At 40.8% G+C, this 20943-nt stretch overlaps 1 protein-coding gene across 6 annotated transcripts in view; it reads left to right on the forward strand.

Moving 5' to 3' along the window:
* Positions 1 to 20943, forward strand: part of ZNF438 (zinc finger protein 438) — a 173067-nt gene that overhangs the window by 1029 nt on the left and 151095 nt on the right. Inside the window, exons 1-2 of one of the 6 annotated variants that reach the window (XM_040645280.1) lie at positions 441 to 512; positions 10395 to 10461. The gene's annotated coding sequence lies outside the window, so the exon portion shown is untranslated. Of the gene's footprint in view, positions 1 to 440; positions 513 to 9720; positions 10462 to 20943 lie in introns of those variants that run through there. The other 5 variants (XM_040645282.1, XM_040645281.1, XM_040645285.1 and 2 more) reach the window with 5 other exon arrangements.

The following is a 20943-nucleotide window of genomic DNA, read 5'->3' on the forward strand; positions in this document are numbered from 1 at the left end:
GGGAGGACCCGTGGGAGAGCTGTATCCTCGCGCCCGAGGGCTCGCAGGCACCTGATAGGGAGCAAATGGTTGTTTCCACACGTGGAGAACTTTTAATGAACACGTGAGGGAAGGGAGGCAATGTCTGCGGAAAATCTACCTCACAACCCTGGCGTCCGACTCCAGCCCGCTGCACGACAGCTCGTTTGCTGTGCTCCCCGGGAGGGGGGTGGAGGGAAGGGGGTGTGTGTCTACGCCCCCTTTCATTGGTGCCCCCTCTCTCGGCCACAGGCTTTCAGCGAAGCGCTCTCAAACAGTCCCCGCCCTAGGAGGTGGCCACGCAGGCCGTGTGCGCCTGCGCCTAGCGCCCCACGGCGGGGGGCGGGGTCGCCGAGGAAAGGGGCGGCTCTCCCGCCGTCGCGCACGGGGCGGAGCCGTGGGGGCGGTGCGGCCCGGCGCCCAGCGGCCTGACCTCCCCGAACGCCGGGTCCCGTGACGTCACCTCGCCGTGACGCGCACGCTGTAGGAAAACTGTAAGTTTCTGAGGATTCCTGCAGCTCCCTGGGCCTGCGGGGCTCGCCCTGTTGCTCGCATTCCCGGTGTCGGTGGTGGCTGCGGGCGTTTGATCCTTGGGCGATCAGGGAGCCGCCGAACGTGGTGAAGGGACAGGTGCCTGCCCAGAGCGGGAGCGCGCCCTCTGGGGCGGGCGGGACCGGGAGTGCGAGGAGGCGAGGCCGCGCCCCGCGGGACAGGCCGGCGCTTCTTCCCTGGGGCAGAGAGGGCTCTAGGGGACGGCGAGCGAGGACAAGGAAGGAACGGGGAAGGTCCAAATGGGAGCGACCCCCATTTTTCCCCTTCCTTGATTGGGGGGCTTAGATTCCCCCTTAGCCCTGGAGTTTGACATGGGAAGTCTGGAATGGAGGGTTTCTTCAGAGACTCCACATCTAGGCTTCCTTTGGGATCCTGCAAGTGACCAGATCGCTGAGGACAAGCTGTAAAGATAACCATCTGCTGCCTCAGTTTCCTTTTTGTGTAAAATGGAGGTGAAGTAGCCTCTGGGCTAATTGTCATTCGCACAGAACCGGGAACATTGTGAGAGCCTATGAGGTAACACAAGCATGTAAACTTGCTAGGTGAAAGCTTAGAAAGACAATCGTTATAATGAGAATGTGGTGGCCAATGGCCATTTAACCAAGGTCTTGTAAGTAGGGATCTTTTTCACAGTCTTGCCTCCTCAGCCCCCTCGCAGCCACCCCAGATCTGATCATGGACAACACTTGAGTCTGATAGGGATCTGAACTGTTGTCACTGAACTTAGTGGAACAGGGATCGAGAAATGACTGGTGCCCCGATCACAATGTTCTTGACAATTATGAGGTCCTCGTGGCTGATTTTTTCATAGATAGTTTTTGTCACGTTGGAACTAGTACATTATACTCAACGCGGATACACTGAGTTTTAGGGATTGTTGCTGTGTGGACTTGAAATATCTGATCATCACATCTGACTTTGAAAGTTTTGGCTTGCCAAGGGTTACATTATTGAGGAGTTAGTACTATAATAATTCTCAAATTTAGAGATAAATATTTGTTAGGAACTTTGAAGGGAAGACCATTGTACACATCTCAGGGTGTATTTATTCCAGATTGAGAGATCACATTTCTGTTAATTCAGTTTATCCTCCTTTGAGAAGCCTTAGAATTAGAAAGCAGGGGTGCTAATTTTGGTTCTACCAGTTAATAGCTTTGTGTTCAAAGACAAGTGACCCAAATTTGGGATTTTCTTTTTCTGTCTAAAATGGGAGATGATTGTGTATTTGCTGTTGCTTTTTCAAGGATCAAATGAGATCACAAGTGTAAGAATGAAAGGCCAAGTATGGTCTTGTTATTAAGAAATTCCCATAGGTCCCCTAGCCTGGATAAGAGGTATGTTTATTCAGAAGTCAGGTTCTGAGTCAGAACTAGAAATAGAGCAGCAAACAAGATAGTTCCCAACCTGGTGGAGCTCATTTTCCAGCGAATAGGCTACATTTTCCAGTGAATAGGCTACGAAGAATAAGTACTTAATATTATTTTGGATAGTGATTAAGTACAGTGAGGTAGAGGAGGATAGGGGAATGACAGTGGGGGAACAGGGCAGCTTGTTTTAGATACGGTCTGTGAGGGAAGGCCTTCCAAAAAAGGTGACAGCTGAGTCTATTGAGTGAGAGGAAGAGCCTGAGGTAAGAACATTGCAGGCAAGGCTCATAAGAGCATAAGCACTTACATGGAGCTTACTGTATGTGAGGCAGTCTTCTAAACACTAAATTTTTACACCAGCCTTATGCGGTAAGTACTCCTATCTCCATTTTTATGGGAGAAGAAACCGACACACAGGAGGCTTTGCTCAAGGTTGTACAGCTAAAATGTGATAGAGACAGCATGTGAATTTGGGCTACCCTGCTTCAGGGTTCACGCTCCAGATGACAGTCCTGGATGGTAGGAGCAACAAAGGAGCAATGGTCTGATGGGGAAGCTAGCCTGAGGGGGCCAAGGCATAGCAAGGGAAGGGGAAAGTGGTGGCAGATGATGTTGGAGGACCAGGCCGGATTTTGGGGGCCCTTGCAGGCTACGGTGAAGTAGAGATGTTATTCTAGGTGTGATAGAAAACCACTGAAACGTTTAGAGCAGGGAAATAGCATTTGATTTTACTTTTATTGGCTGGAGAATTAACTGTAAGGTCATGGAGTGGGGGGTGGGGATCACAAATGGGGAGGTAGGAGGCTTTGTCTCTACCCTGAAGGAGAGATGCTCGTGTCTTGGCCTTGGGGAAGTGGTCGTAGAGATGATAGTAAGTAGTCGAATTCATGATACACTTTTGAGGGTAGAGCTACTGGTTTGGATTTACTAACCCGGAGTGTGAGGGAAAGGAAGAGGAAAAGTCATGACTTCTGAGGTTTTAGGCTAGAACAACTGGGAGAACCAGTAGTGCTATTGACTGAACAGGTTGAAAGGGGTTTGGTGAGAAAATCCTGAATTCTGTTTTGGACTAGTTTTAGATGCCTTGTAGGCATAGTAACGGTAATACTAGAGCTAGTAGTACTAGGAAGCACTTTGTAGGCATAAACTGTGGGGGCAGGGTTTTAAGCACTTTTACATGTATTAATTAATCCTTACAACAATTGTATGTGCTAGGGAACATTATAGTCCCCATTTTGCAAATGAGAACACAGAGGCACGGAGAGGTTAAAAGTGACTTGCCTAAAATCACCCAGCTTGGGAGTGACAGAGCCAGGGTTCAAAACCCAGCAGTCTGGCTTCGGAGTCCACACAATCAATGTCTGTAAACTACCTGTAAGTCAACTTGTTGAGCAGACAGTTGGATATATGAATTTGGAACTCAGGGGAATAGTCAGAGCTGGAGACTCAACATTTATATTTCTGAAGAGAAAGCCTGCTTTTGTTCCTCATCTAAGCGTTGGTTGGCAGTGGAGGAAAAAGAACACAGGCAATTGCGCTGTGCTGACTGGACTTTAATTACTTTGATTCAGTTCACACAGCCAATATCCGGTATCCCCCTTCCATGAAGTTCTGTGAGGGTGAGGTGTGTATCTTTTTTACTTCTCTGTCTCTAGTTCCTAATCCAGTGCCTGCCATGTAGTAGCTGTTAGGGATGACTTTATATACAGGGCATTTGATTAAGTTTTGTGAGTTCAGAAATGAATAAAACATACCACTCTCCTTGGGAGCAGAGTTTGAGGAAGAACCTGTGGGAATAAAACCAGAGTAGACCAAATGCATAAATACATGCTGATCATTTCATTCTGGCCTTCTGCACCGCCCTCCACCCCATATACTTGAGGGATGGGGCATGAAGGGGTCAAAGGAGCAAAAGAATGCCTAGGCAATTGCACAGTGAATTTGAGGCTCCCCAAGAGTGCTCTTCAACAAAAGAATTACTCATAATCTTGCATATTTTACTATATTTGCATTAGCTTTATTTGGCAATGATATAATTTTCACCAAATGAAATAAATTCTGATATTTTAGTATCATTGTGGAGTGATGAGTTTTTCCAGTTCTATTACCTCAGTGTTGACAGGATTTACTAGTGAAATAAGGGAGTTGGCTTGAAATGTTGCTGCTCGCATAATACAGGGTGATGGAGGGGCTGTGTGAGGTATTCAGGCAGGTTTCCACCGGTTTAAGTGTATCACGCCAAAGTTCCACATATTGGAGTAAGTTTCAGTTTCTCTGCTGATCATCTCTTTAACATTGAGATATATTTTTTTTTTGTCACAGAAAGGGGATCTGGTAGTATATGTCATAGTTGGAATTACAGATTACACCTCATATTTGGAACGTTGTAGAATGTAGAAACTAGAACAATATGCACAGAAATGTGTGTCTTATTTCTGTAGATCTTTTTAAGGGTATACTCTAACGTCAGTACATTTGTCACAATTTTATTACTTCCTAACGTGAGTATTTCGAATTTGAACCATTAAAAGATTTTATAAAATTACAGCATTGTAGATTTTGTGATTAATTTCAGAGTTTCTTCTTAACAATATATAAAGTTATATCTCGTTTAGCTTTTTCAGTTTTCATTGGGAGAGTTGCTGTGAACAACCAAGTCCACCATCACTCTAAATGGAACTCTCCACAAATATAAATGTAGAAATGTGCCATCTCATTTTGCAGTTCACAAAACCTTAAATCTGCTACCTGGCCTTCCCCAAATTTAATGGGGTTGAAATGATTAGTATTTCTTTATCCCACAATTGCAGCTAGCTTTCTCTGGAATATCAGATATGCATGTATGGTATAAAGGATCTTGAAGGGGCTGCTGATTGCTCAGGCTTTGTCGTTTTTTAAGTTCAGGCTTAGCGAGGGCAGGTTGATGATTGTTTAATTGTGCTAGAAAGCTCCCAGCATGGCAGGCATAATGGTAAGTCTTTCTGTTTGAAGACAGGAGCCCCTCTTTGTAGCACTGACTATCCTAGATAACTTCTAAAATCCAAATTCTTTTAAAAATCTATGTTTACATGAGCAAATTTAGAGACTACTAGTTAAGAATACAAATGTAAGTATATGGAAATTGTTTCTTGTAGAAAATTATGTGTCTAGCTCACTGATAACATATAGTGGGCACTAAATATTTTTTTTAATATTTAAACTTATAGTTTCTGTTAATCTTGCATATTACCTTGAACTCTTACATGTGTGTGTATGTATATATATGTGTGGTGCATATATATATGCATATACACACACATACACACACTTTGTATATTTGCAGTAATAGCTGAATACTAGTTTGTGTACTTTTGCTTAGCATTGTAAATGTTTGAATATGTTTAATGTAAACAGTTAAGTGTCACTTAAATTTGATTCATTTGGTACATGGTTACTTAGAAATTAAGATCTTGAGGCTTGATTTTTTTTTCCCCCACATAAATAATAATGACTGTTAATTAGTAAGGCTGGGTGGAGACTAAGCTTTAGTGACAGATTAACCAAATTTTTATCCCAAAAGAACATACAAGAAGAAAATTCTTAGGTTTAAGCAGAAACAACCTGTTGATGGAAGGAATAATTTGACCATAACTCCCTACCATAGCTATAATTCTTACGATATTACTATCCTATAGACAGCATTCTTTTCTTTGGTCCTTATACTGCAAAAGTGCTAGCTTAAAGCTGCATTCTAGATAAATGTGATATAAATACTGAAATATATGGAGTATGGAACTGTGCATTTAGCTCAGTAGATCTCCACTAGGGATGATTTTATTCCTTACCCCAAGTCACTCTGGAGACATTTGGCAAATGTCTAGACACATTTTTGGTTATCACAACTATGTGTGAGGGCATTGTGCCTGTCATGTAGTTGGTGGAGGCCAGGGGTGTTCTTAAATATCCTATAAGGCATAGGACGACCCCAACAGTAAAAAAGTATCCAGTTCAAAATACCAGTACTTCTGATATTGAGAAACCCTGCAATAAGTAACTTTTTTTCTTTCTTCCTTACTATTTTTTGTGGATGGGTTTTTTTTGTTTTTGTTTTTTATGCTTTAGAGGTTGAGGCAGTAGTTGTAAGTGGCAAACACATGACTTGAACAAAAGATTGTGTTGAACTGCTTTTGGAGAGCTGAGCCAATTTGGTTCATTTATTGCAAGGAAAATAGTTTTTGTAGCTAATAGCCTTGATTTTTTTGTTGTTGTTGTTGCCAATATGTGTAGTGTTTTTGGTTTGTATTTAGCTATGAATGTTTTTTTCTTTTTTTTTTTTTTAAGATTTTATTTATTTATTCGACAGAGATAGAGACAGCCAGCGAGAGAGGGAACACAAGCAGGGGGAGTGGGAGAGGAAGAAGCAGGCTCCTAGCGGAGGAGCCTGATGTGGGGCTCGATCCCATAACGCCGGGATCACGCCCTGAGCCGAAGGCAGATGCTTAGCCGCTGTGCCACCCAGGCGCCCCATATGAACGTTTTTTTCTTAGTAAATTAATTAAATTTGGAAATTATATAATCCTGGGTTGTAACAGGTTTGCTAGTATGAATCTCCTTCATATATTGAATTAACTATCTCACAGTTACGTGGTTATTTATGTATTTCAGAAATCCTTTACATTAATTTTTATATGTGATTTTCATGAACACCCCTGAAATGTGTAGGGCATGCATTACCATCACTATTTGCCAGATGAGGAAACAGACTTAGATCAAATGATTTCCTGTATTTTTACAGCAAGTTAGGGACAAAAGCAAATCTAGGACTTTGAGAGATTTTGATGCTTAGGACATTTTTAAGGTTACTAGTTATCTCATTTGGTCTTCCTGACTGTCCTGTGAAAACTGGGAACTTACTTAAGGTCACCCAACTCATAATGTAGTTTTGACTATTTTCACTGACCTATGCTGCCTCTCCAGATATTCTCTAATAAATAAATTTGACAGTTTCTGGATAAATTCACCAGATCCATGCTTAACCTAGCTAAGTAGGTCTCCTGACACTGTAAGGGAGGAAAAAGTCTCCATCGTCTTTGGGTCTCAATCTGGGCCTAAGGATTAAATTGACACAAGACAGATTAGCAGTAGAAAAACATACAAACTTTATTAAACTTGTACAGGGGAGCCTTCAATGAAGATCCAAAGAAGTAAACAGAACAGGAAGCTTTTATACATTTTAGATAATGAAACAATAAATTTGTGAAGAATTGACAAGACCCAGAGGAGTCTGGGCTAGGGGTAGTAAATGGTGAAGAAGTAACGAGGAAGATAAGGATTAGTTTAGTAAAATTTCTTTGTACAGGTTTCTCAGCTCCAAGTTCCCCATCTCTGGTGATAAGAATATCTTCCTTCCTCCTGGTACAAGGGAGAATACCTTTCACATGGGAGTTTTATCTTTTACTTTCAGGACAAAAAAAGGAGAGTCAGAGCGTCCTTGCACCTGCTTTTTCTTAAGTATCTTTGACTCAAAATAATCAAAATGTCAAAATGGCATATTTGGGGGTGACATTCTGGTTTCCTACAACATGTAGTTAGACGTTCATGTTGTCACTTGAAGCAGTTGGTGATTCAGTGCTTGTCATCCTACTGTGATTGGACTTGAGTGGAATCTTCACTGAGTTTTGATAAAGTGTGAGGTAGTGCTACTTGCTCTGTAGAATCCATTTTTTGAGCACATTAAGTCCAAAAGCAGTGTGAGGAGATGGCTCTCAGCTGTATTTAAGTATACTTTGGTGAGGCAACCCACTTGGCGTGATTCACTTTGCCATTCTGATAGAGGGATTTAGATTTGGACTAGGATTTCCATTCATTCTGATTTTTAAATTAGAAACCATATTATTCTCTTTAGCCATTGCCATTTTTTATGTCACATTTGAGGCTGTTTCTCTTACTTTCAAAAAGAATATCTACTCAAATATTTGATGAGTTATCATTTTGTTTGAAGATTATTTGATGATATTCAATTCTTGATGTGAGTTTCAGTAATTGGAAGGAGAATTTTAATACCCAGAAGTGAGATTGCTGGGGCATATGGCAGTTTTAATTTTTTTTTTTTTTTTTTTTTTTGCGGGATCTCCACACTGTTTTCCACAGTGGCTGCATCAGTTTACATTCCCAGCAATAGTGCACAAGGGTTCCCTTTGCTTTTCTCCACAGCCTTACCAACATTTGTTACCTCTTGTCTTTTTGATGATGGCCATTCTAACAGGTGTGAGGTGGTATCTCATTGTGGTTTTGCTTTGCATTTCTCTAATGATGAGTGATATCGAGCACCTTTTCATGTTTCTGTTGGACATCTGTACGGCTTCTTCGGAAAAATGCTTATTCCGTTCCTCTGCCATTTTAAAAATCAGGTTGTTCGTTTTAATGAAGTGTAGTTGACACACAATGTTGAATTCGTTTCAGGTGTACAAACATAGTGATTCCTCAACTCTATACATTGTGCTGTGCTCACAGAAAGTGTCACCATACAAAGCTATTGCAGTATCTTGACTATATACATTCCTCATGCTGTCCCTTTCATTCCTGGGACTTCCTCATCTCATAACTGGAAGCCTGTACCTTCCATTCCCCTTCACCCATTTTACCTATCCCCCCCACCTCCTGCCCCTGTGGCAAACGCCAGTTCTGTATTTTTAGGTCTGTAATTGGAAGTTTTAATGTTTCCTATAATACATCCACTGGCTGGCTGTGGACAATTGATAGTATGAAATTGTGGGTCTGGAATTGAGAAGGGAAGGAAAAAGACCTTTCTTAGTACATTTGTATATTGGGCATGAAGGATTAGAATTATATTTAAAAGGTGAAGATTTTCAACTTTTCATACAACTGAATTAGCATAGCAAACTATTTTTCTTACCTCCATGAAGAAAAATGCGATATCCAAATTACCATAATATTTATAGTATTATTGAGGGGAGAGACCACCATTAAGTGTAACTGAAACAGCTGGATTTCATACTTGCTAAACAAGGAAGAGCAATGTTGCAGAATATAATCCTTGAAACAGGCAGAGATGTACTTAGATAGGGTTTTGAAGAAGCATGGAGTTTTAGGATTGGCTTACTTTCAGTGAGACAATTTAGGGATTGGCCAACTTTAAACTTGGAGTTTAGGGACTGGCTGGCGTTGAGGAGCAAGGCAGTTGCCGATCGCCTGACTTACTCAGCTGAGTGCTTAAGTGGAAATGTTGGCTAGAGTTTAAGGATTGATAGATTGGGGCATATTTAAAACCGGTTCTGTGGTTACTTGTTCCCAGCTTGGAATAGAGCCAAAGAATAATCTTTTCCTTTCTTGAAGCTGGGGAATAGGTACTTTTATTTTCCATTGACATTTATGTCAAACATGTATATTAGCAGTTGCGCTAATACACACTTTTGATTTTGCTTTTCTTCTGAAACTTGTAAGAAAAGAAATGAGTGCAGTGAATATCATTTGTTTTCTATCTGCCAGTCACAAGATTATATGTTATTTGGGACCCAGGCTGCTTCAAGGATTATAGTTATATATAGTTAAAAAGGTAATATGTTGGGGCACCTGGGTGGCACAGCGGTTAAGCGTCTGCCTTCGGCTCAGGGCGTGATCCCGGCGTTGTGGGATTGAGCCCCACATCAGGCTCCTCCTTCTTCCTCTCCCACTCCCCCTGCTTGTGTTCCCTCTCTCGCTGGCTGTCTCTATCTCTGTCAAATAAATAAATAAAATCTTTAAAAAAAAAAGGTAATATGTTATTGATGGAAATACTTTAATGTTTTAAACACTATGGTGAAAGCTGTTACTTTTATGTCTATTTTTCTCTCTTGTGGGAGTGTGTCGTATCATATGCCTGCCAAAAGTAGTCTTGATGGATGCTGAATTATAGATCTAAAAGTTTGTTGTTTTTGCTGTTGTTAGAGATACATCTAGAAGTGATGACTTTTTGAAAGTTAATTAACAGTTATCAGTATTTTAGAAGGTTAATGATTATAGTGTATGTCTTTTATATAAGGTAGGCTGAGTTATTTTAGTATCTGTGAATCATTTTACCACACATATCATAGTACCATTTTTATAAAGTATTTTGGTTTAATTTTTATTTTGTAATATTTTTATTCAGAATGAAATAAAGAGCTATTTATGACTGTTTACTGGAACTCTGACAAAAAGTAGATATTTTTCTAAATTGATCTCACACAGTAACATTTTAGTTTTTAAAATGTTTTCCTTTAAGATGCTAAAATAAATTCAGAGGGTATTCTTTATATTAGAAGTTAGAGAAGGCAAAATGAGTTTTCGATGTACTTTCTTTGTTGTATTGAAGTTTTATTAAAAATACCCTGTGTACTGTATTTACATATGAAATAAGCTCATAATATTTAAAAAAAGAATGGGTAATGGGTATTGTCATGTTTACGTGCAGCGCCTGTTTCCTTCCTTTACCTACAGCTCGTGCCATACCTCTCTGCCTTCCAGACGAATATTGTCCAGTGATAAAGCGACATTTATGATTTGGGTAAAGCATTTTTATGTGAAAGCTCTTTGAAAATGTGAAGCCTAATTCTTGTATTTATTTATAGTCCAAATTTCTGACCTGCTATGATAGTTAACCTTAAGAGCTTAATCACAACCCAGTACTAAAATTAATATATTGTTTATGAACTGCTATTGTTTAATTACTAAATGATACTCAAACATTCTTATCCTCAACATTTAAATTTTACAAATTTATACTAAATAGGTACTTAAATTTTCTAGAAAAAAGATGTCTTCGATGCCTGAATATGGTTACTGGGATTATTTATGTGATATTATTTATGTGTATGAAATAATGGATTTGAAATGTGGTTTTTCTCTTTGCATATGCAGTAAATAGTTGGACTTTTGTTGCCTAGTGATATGATCAAAAAAAGAGTCCTAAGTTAAATGATCTTCTGTAGTAAAATGGAAAAGGCAAGGGTTATCTGCTAATACAATGGCTATAAAATGGTATCTCATAGTTTTATTTTGCATTTCTTTGATTACCAGTGAGGCTAAGTTTCTCTTCATTCACTTGTTAGCCATATAGATTTCACCTTTAGTTGTCAGATTTAGCAAATAAAAATACAGGACAACCTGTTAAATTTGAATATGAGATTAACAGCAAATAAATTTTGAGTATAAGTATATACCCTTGCATTAGTTGGGACATACTTATACTAAATTTTCTTATTGCTTATCTTTAATTCAAATTTAATGAGGCATTCTGTATTTTGTCTTTACCTTCTGTAAACTGTCTGCTGCTGTCTCTTACCAAATTTTAAATTGCATTTCCTGTCTTCTTTTTGTTATCTTAAAGAGTTCTTGGCATACACTGGGTATTAAATGCTTTTTTTTTTTTTTTGAAGTTGCAAACATATTTTTCCAGTCTTCTGCCTGTCTGTTAACTTTATAATGTTTTTTTGTTGAATAACAAGTCCTTAATTTTGGTGGAGTCAGTTCTTTCAGTTCCATCAGAATTTTCCCATATTGTTTGTACTTTTGAGATCTGAAGAAATCTTTTTATCAGTCAAGGTCACAAATATATCATCTTACTTTCTATTTCATTAGCTTCATAGTTTTACCTTTCACATTCAGATCTTTAATACATTTGGTGTTTGTTTTAAGGGAAGAGTATTAGGAAATGAAGTTAGAGAGGTACTGGAGGGAGCAGGTTGCGTGGAGATTGTAGGCCGTTGTGGGGACTTTAGTTTTTATGCTCAGTGAAAGAGGAAGCCAGTGGAGGTTTTGAACAGCGGCCGCCACGGTCTGAAATCTGAAGTACACTTTTAAAAAATTTTTCTGATGACTCTTGGGAATAGGTTGTGTGAGGTATGACAGAGACTGTTGTTAATTCTTCTCCAGTATCTAGGATATCCTTTTCTCTGTTCGTTTCTGAATCTGTCTTAGGGACTGTACTTTCCAGTTTCCCCTGACTATAGGAGATGTCTATCTGATTAGGTTTGGGCCAGTTAAATGTGAGCAAAAGTGGTATGTGCAATTTCTGGGTTATCTTCCTAACGATGAGGAGCTAGTCCTGTTCTTCTCCCTATGCCATGCACCCCCCCCCCAACTGACTAGAAAGCAGCAACAGCTGGAATGGCAACAGGGGCCTTGAATCCAGAGGTAGACATCCTGTGGTGAGAATGGCAGAGCCATCCCCATCAGCCTAGGTCCCCAGATGACCTTGTGGAACAGAACCAACTACTACTCACCGTCCTCCCCTAAGCACCAGCCTATCTCTGTACTGTTTCTAGGAAGAGAAGAAGCTTTCTTGTTTGAGCCACTGTATTTGTTATCATTTTATCACAGCAGCTTTCCCCATACCCAGTTTAATGCCAAAATTGGTACCTGAAGTGGGATGTTGCCATGATAAATAGCTAAAATGCATGGCCCTGGCTGAGTGGTTGGCCAGCGGACAGTAGGCACCGTGTTATAGGCTGGAAAACGGGTGACCCTTGTTATGCTATGGCAGAACACTTGGGGAAGCTGTCACCTCTGATAACTTGGAAGGGCATGGATGTGTCTGCCCAGTTTGTACCTCCAGGGCAGTGGTTAGAAAGACTGCTACTGTGAGACGTCTCACACTAGTTGACTAGCTGCTTTAGCAAGGAACTCCAAGAGGGTGTCAAGTAAGAGAACAATTAGCTAGTTTGCACTTCGAGTTGGGAGGGGGTATAAATTTGCTAATGAAGTTCTGTACACCCCTGGCCTATGCTTCACATTGATGGAAAGGACAGTAATACGGGGTATTGCAGGGTTGGAAAAAATAGTTTCTTTCTCCCAAACAACAAGAGGTTAGATTCATTTTTAGGAACCTTCGTCAGATTTTCTTGGCCAGAGAAAAGTGGAAGCCAGGCTAGGCAAGGATCATAGTAAGGATTTATCTTCCCACCTGAACCAGTCACTTAAGCTAGGTAAAGCTCCAGTTACAAATCCAGTCTCAGTTCCCTAGGACAACAAAGGTTTATTTCTTACTTCTGACATGTCTGTGGCTCCGTTCCACCATCTTCTACCACTCCAAGCCAAAGGAATAGGCTTTCTGGGGACATTGCTGTTCTGTTTCAGAGGAAGAGAGACATGGCAGACCCAGCTGCTTGGAAGCGGCATGTGTTACTTTTGTTCATATTTTATTGGCCAGACCTAATGGAGTGGCTGAGCCTGAAATCATTCAGGCAGAAAGAACATTTTAAGTCACATGGGTTGCCCCGATGTGAATGGGGTGTGGTGATGGTATAATCATCCTGCCGCGTGAATCAGATGCTCTCAAGTTAGCTAAACTTAAATTGAGAGAGAGGGATGCATCTGCCTCGGAGGTCAGCTAATAATAGGAGGACAGAATTGACAAGCTTAGCATCTACCATCAGACTAAATTTTGAGTTGTGGCTACTTTCATGTGGCACTGGCTGAAGACAAAGAGACCTATGGAGGTTTTGAGAGGATTGTGTTGCCAAAGATACCACAAGTTTCGCTTGGCAAAGCCTGTGATGATTTGACGTTGTTTGACAACTAAAGCAATCTTTGACCCCCAAACATGTACCCCCAGGAAATAGGCTATTAGCTCTTTCCTGCCTCTTTGGAGCACATACTCTCCTATGTTCACTTCCTATATTTCCAGCAAGGATAACAGAAGAAAGTATCTTCCAGAGACAAAGCCAGGCTGTAGCAGACAGATGGACAAGCGAGTCTGTCCCCTCCTTACAGGCCCCCCTGCCTCCCACAGCTGGCCCAGCACAGAACCTAAGTTTAACCAAGGAACTTGCTTCCCGGGTAGAGTGGAGACTCTTTGCCATTCCTGTCCAGCAGTATTTCATCATTGGTGAGAATAGTATTTGCCATTCTTCTCAGAATGGAAGACTTAATCGCATTCATCTTAATTGTATTCCGTTGTATATTGGGTGTAAGGGTAGTGGTAGAGAGCAAAGTTACTTGTCTGTTCGTTTGTAGGTCACTGGACGGGGGACAGAGACACATTCGTATCTGTTGAAGAGGTTGTGTATCACCCAGAGATCTTGGAAGTATTCTTAGTGATTTTTTTTCACTTGAAGTTTTTCGTTTATATATTCATTCTGTGAAAGTTTATCTTTCAAATTGTCTAACAAAGAGTTTAGAAATAAACTCCTTTTTTTGAACATCATTCCTGTTTTGATTTCCTTTTTATTTCATATGCGTAACATATTCTTGTAAAAATTTTGTGTCCTGATATTTTCATGTGCTGTCCTTTTTCTTTCTTGCTGTAGAGTTCTTACACTTGTACGGTTATTGTTATTATATAACATTTGGTTTTTCCCATTCTTGTATTGCTGTTGGCTGCTACGGACTGAGTTGTGTCCCCCCAATTCATGTGTTGAAGCCTTAATCCCCCGTGTGACTATATTTGGAGATAAAGCTTAAGGGTGATCCAGTAGAGCTAGTAGAACCGGTGTCCTTACAAGAAGAGGAAGAGACAGCAGAGCTCTCGGCCATGTGAGGATACACTGAGAAAGCAGCTGTCTGCCACTCACGAGGAGGGTTTTCACCAGAACCAGATGACACAGGCACCTTGATCTCGGACTTCCAGCCTCCAGACTGTGAGAAAAATGAATTTTGTTCTTTAAGCCACCCACTCACGGTATTTTATTATGGAAGCCCAAGCTAAGACAGCCCAGATTTTTAACTGCTACACCACATGCAAGGGGCTTTTCTCAGATCAAGGTCCATAGCAAAGGAAACTGCAAAGAAGAGTCCGAAAGAGGAGAATATCAAGAAAGAGTAATGTTACTGAAGCCAAGAGGCAAGCTTTTTTAAAATTGAGAATGTCAGTATTAAATTGACAGGTCTAATAAATTCTGAATGAATTTTCAGTTAAGAAGTTGTTTGTATTTTGGAGAGAGTTTTGTGTTTGTACAAAATCCAGATTGCGGAGGTTGAGTAGTGAATTGGGGGTGCTGGTGGCAGTGGTGGAAATAATGAGTTTAAACTCTTTTTCAAGACACTTGGTTGTGATTGGGAAGGCGCAACTAGGACAGTGGCAAGAGAGAATCACATCTGGGGGAGTGAGTATATCAGGTTCTTTTGTTCATTTGTTTTATAATGGGAGAGCTTTAAGCATTTATGTACAGTGGGGGGAAGGTCAGAAAGAAGTGGAAGATTTGGAAGAGGAAGGCAGATAAATGATGGCATCAGATCCCTTAGGAGGTGGGGTGGCTTGAGTTGTGGAGCCCTGGTTGAAGGTTATCTTTGGGAGGGCTGAGGGACATCCTTCTTCCACTGTCTCAGGAAGGAGGTAGGAGTGTGGTTGTTAGGCAGGAGGGGTGCAGGAAACTGAGGGAGTCTGACCTAATAACCTCTCTCTTGGTTCTGTGGAGGTAATGTCACTTGCTGAGTAGAGGGAAGAATAGGAAGCTTGAAGAAAGTGATCGAAGTTTGGAATTGATTCTGTGAAATGTGAGACAGGGAGTTGATTGGGAGCCCACAAAGAGAATGATGGGCAGCAGCAAGCAAGGGCCCTGTTGAGATGGGAGACCATGCATTTGCAGAGTCTCTGGTCCACTTGGTGGACTTGGGGCTTTTATAGGAGCAATCTCTAAGTCTGGGTGTGGGAGTGGGGAAGATTGGTATAGGGGAAGGACAAGCCAGCAAGAAAGCTACGTTTTGGCAAGGGAGTGGCCAAAGCTGGATGATCAGATCCTAGGCTTATAGTGGAGATGAAGTGGAGCTTGGAGCGTGGCTCATGGATCAGGAAAAGAATAGAGAGGGCATGGGGAAAAACTGGAATCTGAAACATATTAAGATCAAGTATGATTTATTTGTTCGTTTATTCATTCAATAAATATTGAGCATATCGTCCAAACACTGCTCTCTGTGGTGTGGCTACTTAGATCAAAGCAAAGTCCCTGCCCTGCTAGAGCTTATTTCTAGACGGGAGGTAGTAAACATATGTATGAAAATGTTAAAAAGAACAATGAAGGGTAAGGGGATAGAGAGTGATGCAGATGCTATTTTAGATAATGTGAACAAGAAGAGACTCTTGGAAGAGATGACCTCTGAGCAGAGACTGGAATGTAGTTAGGACACACCAATGGGAACAGCATCCCAGGGTATGCAGACAGCATGGCGGAGCCCTGGCCCGGAGCTCGTGTGAGGAGTGGCCTGGTAACTGGGGAGTGATAGTGAGGAGGAGAGTGGTAAAAAAAAAAAAAAAGGCTGTGATACTTCAGGGCTGCAGGAGGATCTGGGATTTTATTCAAGTGTCCTGGGAAAGCCATTGGAAGGTTTGAATCAGAGAAGTGACGTGATCTGTTTTACTTTTCTGAAGGCTCAGGTTGGCTGTTCTGTGGAGCCTTGATTGGCAAAGGCAGGTAAGGAGTTGAGAGAGCTGGAAGGGTGAGATTGTAGCCCATAAGTAGCATATTGGAGTTTCAGATTTCAGCAGTTGAATGCTTCTGGGTGAAGGATCCCATTGCTGCTCTTTAAAGCAGACACACCCACTCCACAATAGGCATTATTTTCAGTGGGTAAAGGTCTGACCCCAACCCTTGGCTTCTGCCGCACCCTTTCCTGTTTTTGACTCTGCCCCTCACCAGCTTCATTATTCATTCTCCCATTTTGTCCTCGCTGGTCTTTCAGATGTGATGCGTGCTGTTGTCTGCCGAGTCAAGACTTCCTCTAGGTTTAGGTTTACAGACCTTTTCATCACTCTGATTTTAGTCTTCGGAAAACCTCCCTGCAAGCCCACAATGTAAGACAGGTGAAAGTAGGGGAAATGGAAGCCGGCACTACCATGTTCTGCCCACTTAGCACTGTTCTCTGAGTCCCTGAAGCAAAGCCCAAGCCTCCCGGTTCACGGTGTGGAAGAGCCCCGCACTGATCTGTAGCTCCTACTCTCTTGTAGCACACCATCCTCGGGATCACCTCGGGTCACCCCCTCCAGGCTCAGCCTGTGCCGCCGTAATTTGCAGGCACCTCGCCGGCCAGGCGGCAGTAGGCACAGCCTGCGTTTACAAAGTGGTGTGTTGAGGACACTCAGAACTATGAGGTAGGCATGGTACATCTTCCCCAGCGTTCGTTTTACTAGCTGTTACTTAATTTACCGAATTTGCCCAGCAAAAGTGAATGTAGTTCTAATTATAAACCGTGAGATCTTTCTCAACAAATTCTTTTATTGACTCTAATTAAAAATGCTAACTTTTTTTTTAAAGTAAGAAAATAGGTATATTATAGTTTAGAATAGACCAAGAAATGTAAAGTTTGTGTGGGCCAGTTAGTGCCGTGCCTTCGGTCTCCTGGGGATATTTAGTCCCTCTGCTTTTCATTAAGGGTAGTTTGATAGACCGGGTTAGAACTGCCTTTTTAGGTGGTTGGATTTGTAATTCTGTATTTTTGTTTTTATGTTTAATGGAGCTATCATAACATTTTTATTCACATGGGTTAGGAACTGGCTATGATATAGACTTGAGCCTTCAGGCTTTTCTGGTTAAAGGTAGAGAAGTATGAGTATTTTCCTCCTTTACTCAGGTTTCATTTTGACAGATGTCATTAAACATGGCTGCATTATAAAAAGGATTTATAAGAGCCAAGTGATGGCCTAGTAAGGTCAATACTTAAAACAAGGTCATCCTGGGCCACAAAATAAGTTTGACACTTTAGATTTTTTTTTTTTAAATAGGATATCCCTTGCATTAAAATCTATAATGTTTCTTCTTGAGAGTTGATGGTGAATTTTTAAGCACTAAGATAAATTTCTTTGTTTGGACGGTTTGCCTTTAGGAAATTGATTTAGCACTAGGGATTTTGTATAACACTGCCAAATTATAAGGTTAATGAAGGACTTGGTCAAGTTCACTGATGCATCCTGAGCACAGCACCTGCCACATAACACTTAATAACTATTTTTTGAGTGAATGAATGAATCATCTTTGATATACTGTGGAAATAATACTGTCTGGTTATCAATACAAGCAGCATCAGGGTTGAATGAGGGTGCCTTCCTGGGTGTGCTGTCACCAGTGTTGCCATGAATATATGGCCCCTTTAAATTAATAAAAATAGGGGCAGAGCTGTAAGGTTTTTTTTTTTTTTGAGTCTGCCAGTTGTCCAGTTTATTTAATCATATAAAATGCCAATTCTACCAGCAAAGTGGGGATAGCGACACAGACTTTGTTTATTGAGTGTAAGTAGTTGCCCTAAGTTTAGATGAGGTATATAGAGTGGGAGAAAATACATACATGCAAATCAGTTATCTGACAATGGACTTTTATCCAGAACAACACAATTAAAAAATGGCAGAGGACCTGAATAGACATTTCTCCAAAGAAGACTTATAAGTTGTAAATCAGCTCATGAAAAGATGCTCGACATCATTAGTCATGGGGTATGCAAGTCAAAAATCACAAAAGGTAACACTTCATACTAACTATTTGGTTATAATCAAAGATAGATAATAGCAAGTGTTGGTAAGAATGTGGTGCAATTGGAACGAACATTCATACATTGCTGGTGTGAGAAAAGGAGGCAGCCACTTTGGAAAACAGCCTAGCAGTTCTTTAAAAGGTTAAAACGTAGAGTTACCATATGTTACCCAGCAATTCCACTCCTAGGTCCATACCCAAGAGAACTCAAAACACACATCCACATTAAACATTTATACAATGTTCATAGCAGCATTAGTCCAGATAGTTAACACATAGAAACAACCCAAACGTCTATCAGCTGTTGAGGGTAAGCAGAATGTGGCATATCATTCACACGATCCAGTGGAATATTATTTAGCATGAAAAAGGAATGAAGTACTGACACGTGCTACAACATGGACGAACCTCAAAACATGCTAAGAAGTCAGACACACAAATTGCCCTATGTGGTATGATTCCATTTATAGGAAATGTCTAGAATAGGCCAGTCTGTTGGGACAGAAAGTAGATTAGTGGCCAGGAAGGGCTGGAGAAGGGAGGTGGGGAATGACTGCTAATCATCATTTTTAGGATGATGAAAATGGTCTAAAAAATTCTTTGCGGTGATGGATTTATAGCTCTGTGAACATACCAAAACCAGTGAGTCATCTGCTATGAAAGGGTTAATAGCGTAGCATGTGAGCTATATCTCAAAGCTATTAAAAAAAGAATAAATGAGGTAATGTGCGGGAATATACTTCGAGCTACTTGAGAAGATATTATTGTAGTTTGACTGTGAGGCCTTTAAATAGTAGCAGGATGACTTAGATATTTTCCCTTGCTTGCAGGTCTGTGATTTTTATGCCGTGACTCAACTTTATAAGGCTATAACTCAGCAATATAAAATATTGAAAACGTTGAAACATTACATGAAAACCGCTTGGCTTACTGTTTTTAGTTAATAGGATTTTCGGAATCTGTTAATTAGCAATAAGTAGAATGTCATTAAGGAATTAGATTTTTGAATCATAAAATTTTAGAACTGGAAGAAACTTTAGAAGTCATGTATTCTAGGCCCCCCCATTTTGTTTTATAAGTGAGAGAAATGAGTCCCATAGGGTAACTAAGGTTAACTAAGATGTCTTAGGTCACGGCGTAGTGTAAATTCTAGAACCGAGTGGGTGTTCTTTCTCTTGACTACCATTGGTTTTGGTGCTGTGATGGTATTAGCACTAATAATACTAATAGCAGCTATTTAAATGTTTCCTGTACTTTATTTATATTTTCTTGGTTACACAGATTCCGAAGTTGATTCATATAACCTGGTGTTAGTTTCCCATTGTTCTGTAACAAATTAAGAGAAACTTCATGGCTTTAAAACGACACATTTATTTTCCTACAGTTCTGGAGGTCAGAAGCCCAAAATGAGTGTTACTGAGTGTTGGCAGGACTGCATTCCTTTCTGGGGGTTTTAGGGGAGATCAGTTTTCTTGTCTTTTCCAGCTTCTAGAGGCTGCCCACATTCTGTGGCTTGTGGCCCTCCTTCTATCTACAGAGCCAGCGGTGGTGGGTCAGGTCTCAGAAGCAGTCTTTCTGGTTCTGGCTCTTATGCGTCTCTCTTTTCCCTTTAAGACCCTTGTGGTTCCTGTGGGTCCACCTGGGTATTCCAGAATAGTCTCCTTATTTTAAGGTCAGTTGATTAGCAACCTTAATTCCTGGTTGCCATGTAACATAACATATTCACAGATTCCTGGGATTAGGATGTGGGTATTCTTCAAGGGGATTTATGTACCTGCTGTGCTTACCACAGTCTGTTAAGTAAAGAGATTTAGGATCAGAGAGGTTAAGTAAGTCATTCAAAGTTGCCACATTAGCAAATGAAAAAGCCAGTATTTTAACCCGTGACTATTATTTAGCATATCTTTCACCATAACATGGTCTTTTCCTAAATGCTGTTTCCTCCTGGTCTGGCAAAGTAAATAGGACCCCGAACCATGTTCAGATAGTAAATAGCTCTTTCTTACTAAAGTAAAATCACATTTACTTTAATAGTATTAAGAAATAGATTATATTAATATGGAACAATTAAAAGCATGGTAGAGGAGTATATTTACTGATATGGAAACATGTTTATGACTCATCAAGAGTTTCAGTTCATTAACCCCCTCCCCCCACTCTTCTCTATTCATTAGTTCCCTTCTGTCATCAGTTCTTCCTGACCCAGACCTAGCTGCCCTAATTCAAATTGCTCTCCTGCAGATTCCCTTATTCTTTGCACCTTTTTGATCTCTCCCATCTGGCAAAGCCAGGGGACTGGAGGAGCCCAACTACCTGCCTGTTGGTTTCACTTGAGTGATGTATGCAGCAGCCTCATTTGCTGGCAGCCTTCCCATGTATCTCTGTTCTCTTACACCCACAGCACACCTCCTCCATTCTTTCTAACCTTACCCCGACTGGTGTCACTTGCCATCTTAGCGGTTTTCCATGGAGTGGACCACTGTTGAGTGTTGCTTCCTTTCAGGAACACTCTTTTCTTGGCCTTTGATCCACCACTGTTTCCTGCCCTGCCTTTTCCCATTCTGGCTGACCCCTTTCAGTCTTCTGTGTTG

Source organism: Ursus maritimus, unplaced genomic scaffold, assembly GCF_017311325.1.
Source record: "Ursus maritimus isolate PB19 unplaced genomic scaffold, ASM1731132v1 scaffold_31, whole genome shotgun sequence".
NCBI classification, from domain to species: Eukaryota; Metazoa; Chordata; class Mammalia; order Carnivora; family Ursidae; genus Ursus; species Ursus maritimus.